The sequence below is a fragment of the Cannabis sativa genome, chromosome 1, assembly GCF_029168945.1.
Source record: "Cannabis sativa cultivar Pink pepper isolate KNU-18-1 chromosome 1, ASM2916894v1, whole genome shotgun sequence".
NCBI lineage: Eukaryota > Viridiplantae > Streptophyta > Magnoliopsida > Rosales > Cannabaceae > Cannabis > Cannabis sativa.
Window position 1 is genome coordinate 28,540,467 of NC_083601.1, and position 5,887 is coordinate 28,546,353.

Sequence of the window (5,887 nt, forward strand, 5' to 3'; positions counted from 1 at the left end):
TTTAGTTTAATTATTTTTTAAAAATACATAATTTTTTATATTTTTTAATGTTAAATTATACATGTGGTGCTGATATAGTAATTGACTAAACAATCATGTCATTATTTTATTTGTCACGTGTGACAAAACTTGACAAAATGACTAATTTATAGCGTGAATAGCTCAAAAACTATTTGTAACAAATTAAAAAGTTCAAAAGGACATAATAAAACATATATAATTTAAGGGATAAAAATTCTAAATAACATTTTCCATTTCATAGAAAGAACATATAATCTTCTTTAGTAATGCAAATTCCAAGAGCTTTAATAACAAATCAAACAATTTATTCTCCCCATAGATTCTCTACTAATATTTTAACTGAAATTTACATAAAATATTTAAAATTACTTTTTTACAGATATTTTTTTAAAAAATTTATTGACTTATTTTCTTTTCTTTTTTTTTTGAAAAATATCGTTATTTTTACATTACAAAAATATAATACAGTATTCCAACAACTTGAAAACAATATTTTTTATGAAACAACCAAAAAATAGAGGTTCTTATTTTTGTAAAAAAAAAAAAAAGTTATTAAAAGGTAAACACAAAATAAATCCTTTAAAACGTGAATTTTTTTTTTTATTTTGGGTATTTATAAAAGGGCATTTTACAAAAATACTGGATTTGGGGTAATACTTTTCAATTTTACTGCCACACGGCAGAATTTACATTTATACTGTCCTCCCTTTTTTTTTTCTTTTATACTGTCAATACCAAAACAAAAGTATGAGGCCTCCATCTTTGACAATCACAGACATAACTACCACAACAACACCAAGACAACCAGAAAATAAACATTAATTCCGACAAGATTGAACAAAAGCAGTAAAATCGACGTCAATAAATAATCATGGCAAAACAACGGTAAAACAACACTAAAACAATCAAACAAAACAAAAGAAAAAAAATGATTAAAAAAAACAAACAATCTGCTGCACAACCTCAACACCAGATGCAAAATCAACTATATTTGCAAGTCTATTCCTAGAAAATTATAATAAAAAAAACTACTAAAACAACACTGAAACAACACAAAAACAAATGAAGCAAATATAACTACTTAGAAAAATATAAAAGAAACACACACCTCAAAACTCTCTTGTGAGTGAGCTCGTCAAATGTATTTATAGGAGAACCAAAAGAAAAAAACCACAAAAATAGCCAAAGAGAACGAAGAAGAAATGTATTTATAGCCTCCATCTTCCACACTCACAGACAGAACCATCACAACAACACGAGAACACCCAGAAAATACCTATTAATTCCAGCGAGATGGAGCAAGGGCAGTGAAATCGGCATCAAATAAATAAATCATGAAAAACAACAGTAAAACAATACTAAAACAATACTAAAACAAATAAAACAATAAAAGAAAAAAATGATCAAAAATTAACTATGTTGTGCACATCCTCAATACTAAATGCACTATATTTGCAAGAAAGTTCTGAAAAATTAGAACAAAAAAAACCACACTAACTCTTATATTTTCAAAAAAAACATAACTAAGAACTTCAAAAAATTAAAAAAAAAAAAAAAAAAAAAAAGAAAAGAAAAGAAGATGAAGAAGAAGAACTGAACATGAAAAAAAATAAAAATCATGAAAAACAACAGTAAAACAATACTAAAACAACGGTAAAGATGAAGAAAAAAAAAACTTGAAGAAGAAGATGAATATTAGAACATGGGAGTGAGATTTATGTGAAAAGCTAGAAGATAAAGATGAAGAAGAAGATGAATAGTGAGAAATGGGAGTGGAATTTTTAAATCTATTTAAATAAAAGAAAAAGAGTGAGACATGGGATGTGATTTTTAAATTTATTTAAATAAAAGAAAAAGTAAAACATGTCACTTTTATGACACATCCCATCAACCTTTTAATTAAAATTATAATTATTAAATTATCTCAAAAAATAATAATTATTAAATATTAAAAATAATAAATAATAATTTTTACATCCATTAAAATAAAAAAAAAATAAATAAATAACTTGAGCCCATGTCCCAATCAGTCAAAAAAAAAACAAAACAATAACATATACAATTTGGCAGTATACTGCCGAAATTAAAAATTAAAAAAAAAAACAGTAAAAACGTTTAAGATTACCGTACAACAGTATAATTGAAATAAAAATGAAAAAGTTAGTAAAGAGTGTAAATTTCCCTTTATAAAATAATCTCATATTTTTATGTATCACACATTCAAGTACATTTGCTTAAAATAGAACATTTTCTTATTAAAAATCTAATATTAAATTACATCAACGTATCCCTAATATTTATCTTATTAAATTTGTTATTTCTTAATTAATATTGGGATAAATTGAGAAAATACATTTTTTTGTATTTATTAATTAAAAATACTCTCATATTATATTTCATTATAATATACCTTGTGAGTGGATTGTCCAATTATACCCTCACACTCTACTTAAGTTTAGTATATATTTTTACATTAATCTAAGAATATAATAAAGACATCATCTATAAAATAGGATATATATGTATATAAATTTTTGAAGATAATGATATATCTTAAAGAATATAAAAACAAAAGTTAAAATTAAAACAAATAAAGTAAAATAGATATACAATTTAATTTCCTCAAACACCTTAAAAATAGGAGGTTGGGACAATGGTTCAAACTATTTGGGCCGACCCTAAAAGAGATCGTGAAAATTGCACCCTATACTTTTTTTTGTTAACCCATTTCATTTTTACCTTTCTTTTCTATATATTTAATTTATACCTTCCTTTATTTGTTATATCCGATTATACCCTTATATAATGAAAAATATCTTCCTCCTTTCCCTGAATAGTACCTTATGTAAGGGTATAATCAGTAATGGACTTATAAAAGGGATGCATTTCAATTGAATTTAAAATAAGGATACTTTTAACTAACTGATGAAAAAAGTGGGTATATTTCAACTTAGCCCAAAAAGATCCATGTGCAAATACATGATATAATCTTGGATTTTGCTCTTTCAATCTTCTCAAATAATTGGCCCATCTCACTCTCTATCTTTCTCGTATAATTTGGATTTTGGCTTGCAAAACTGTTGTAATATACAATATTGGCCCATTTCACCGTCAGGCACATTATGTTATGTTTGTTGGTGATGGGCCTGATGGCATGAGTAAAACTGTTGTCTCTTACATTTGGACAGTCAAATTTTTTATAGGGATAAGTTGAAAAATACCACTTTTATTAATCAATTAATCAAATTTACTTTTAATTTTAGATTTAATTGAAACATACCTCTTTTTATATGTATTGTATCCAAAATACCCTGACATAAGAGAGTTACATAGAGAGTATCTTGAACTGACATGGGCAAAATTGGTACAATATTTAAAAAAAGAGGTAAAAATGATAGATTTTAATAAAGAGGGTAAAAATGAAAGAGAACAATATAAAAAGGGTATAGAGTGTAATTTCCTCTTTTTTATAATTGTATATTGTAATTACAATAAACATTTCATTAACTTTTAAAAAAATTAAAATCATTTAGTTATAAAGTATAAAAAGTATTGTTGTTAGGGATGACAATTATACCCACGGGTACTCTCGCCCCTAATGGGACGGAGGCAGGGTCGACTTTCGTGGGCGGGGGCAGATATGGGTTTAATGTTCATACTCGAGTCAGAAACGGGGCAGGGGCGGGAGAATAGATACCCGCCCCGATATAATATATATATTTAAGTTTTAAAATCATGATTACTACAATTAAAATAACTTCATGTTTTAGGCTTTTTATTGATTCTAGTAATGATATATTTCAGTTTTCATGAAAATGCATGTAGTGATGCATATTAATAGTCACACTTAACTGCTTTAAAAAATGATAACCAATTATTTTCGATTACCGATTTTTTATTTACTAACTTTATTTATTATACTCACTATTCCACTTATGTTTATTGTTTTAATGAGTTTTTTTTATTGTTTTTTTTTTTAATTCTCTTTGAGACATTATTTTTTTTTTCAAAAATATATATGTAATGGGTACCCGATGAGTATCCTTCCCCCGTCAAGTAATCCCCGCCCCGCTTCCGCTTTAATTTAAATGAGTATTGAGGTGGGTATTAAGGCGGGTATGGGGTGGGAGAGCAATCCCTGCACCCGCCCCGTCCCGTTTACATCCCTAATTGTTGTCCAAAGAATTGATATTCAATATTGTCGCCACACTTATACAGTGTTCGACAATTAGTTAACAGTTTTAATATTATTTATTAAATTAAAATTTATAAAACTTAATATTAAAATGCACCAATAATAATATAATTTATTATTGGAAATTTGACATTTTATGCTAAAAAAATACACATGGTGTTATTTTATGCCACCCTCACAAAAGTTTTTTAACTATGCTAATCTTTTAATCTTAACCCCAAAATGCCCCTCTCTCCTACAATCAAAAAATTCAGCCTCCTCTCTCTCTCTCTCTCTCTCTCTCTCTCTCTCTCTCTCTCTCTCTCTCTCTCTCTCTCTCTCTCTCTCTCTCTCTCTCTCTCTCTCTCTCTCTCTCTCTCTCTCTCTCTCTCTCTCTCTCTCTCTCTCTCTCTATTCTCGCACTACTCTCTCTTTCACTTTCTCTCTCTATTACTACCGGCCGCCATTTTAACCCTCAACGTCCACCGCTCACTGCCGCCATTTTCACCCTCAACGTCCACGGCCGACTGCCACACCTCTACCATTTCCACCCTCAACATCCACCACACTCAATAAACATATGGGTAAGTGTTTTTCTTAGTAAATAATGTTGCTTTTTGTTGTATTATATGGATCTGAACGTAATTAGTTGTAATTTGTGGCTTTTGTGTCCTTGAAATCGAGGTAGAGTTTGTTCCGAGCAGTCTGTATTTTTCTGGGTTTTTTCATTTTTTGCGATTTTATGCGACATTGTGCGATATTGTGTGCGATGTCATGAGCAATCCAAGGTTAGGGATGAAAAGATTAATTTTGGCGACTTTGTACGATTTGCATGCGATTATGTGTGCGATTGTGATATTTGGCGATTTATGTGCGACCTTTGTGCATCGTTATGCGATTTTGTTATGTATGGTATATTGTGCGACCTTATGCGATATGTTTCCTTCTTTGTGCGATTTGTGTGCGACATGATACTTGTTTATATTGTTGATTTACTAGGCGACATTGTGCGACATTAGTAGTAGCTTGTGCGATTTAGTGTGCGGTATAATATGCTTATTTTTTCTGTTTATTTGTTTGTATTTCTTTGGGACAGATTCAACTGTATTTGTGCTTGTACTGTATGATGGCGTTTGGACTGTCGAGGGTTTCAACTGGGTATTTGATTCCTCAAAAAGTAAGACATTGATGTTGGACATCGACTCTACAATGAAAAAGGTGCGTGAAGTTTTACATGAGGAGTTGGAGGTGGACCCCTTGGTGTATGAATTGAAGTTAGAAGTTCTTTACATGTACATGAAAGACACTAAGTTTCCACCTGAGGTTTTAGTTAAAGATAGTCAACTACGAGTGTTCTTGAGCATGAAGGCGAAAATGAGTGTGGACAACTTGTTGCCACTATTTGTGCCTAAAGTGAAGAAGAATTTGGCGATTTCACTGGTAACATGCCTAATATACTAACTGTCTACTTTTTACGATTTCTATGCGATGTATGTGTGACATTTTTAGCGAGCTAAGCAAGTTATTATTTCAACTTTGATAATTTTTGCGAATTGTATGCGATATATGTGCGACAGTTGAGCAATTTCACATTTCACAGTATAATATAATACAATTGCAAAAATTTATCATCATTAAGTCTACACATTTCACAGTATAATATAATATAATACAAGGCATAACATTACATAA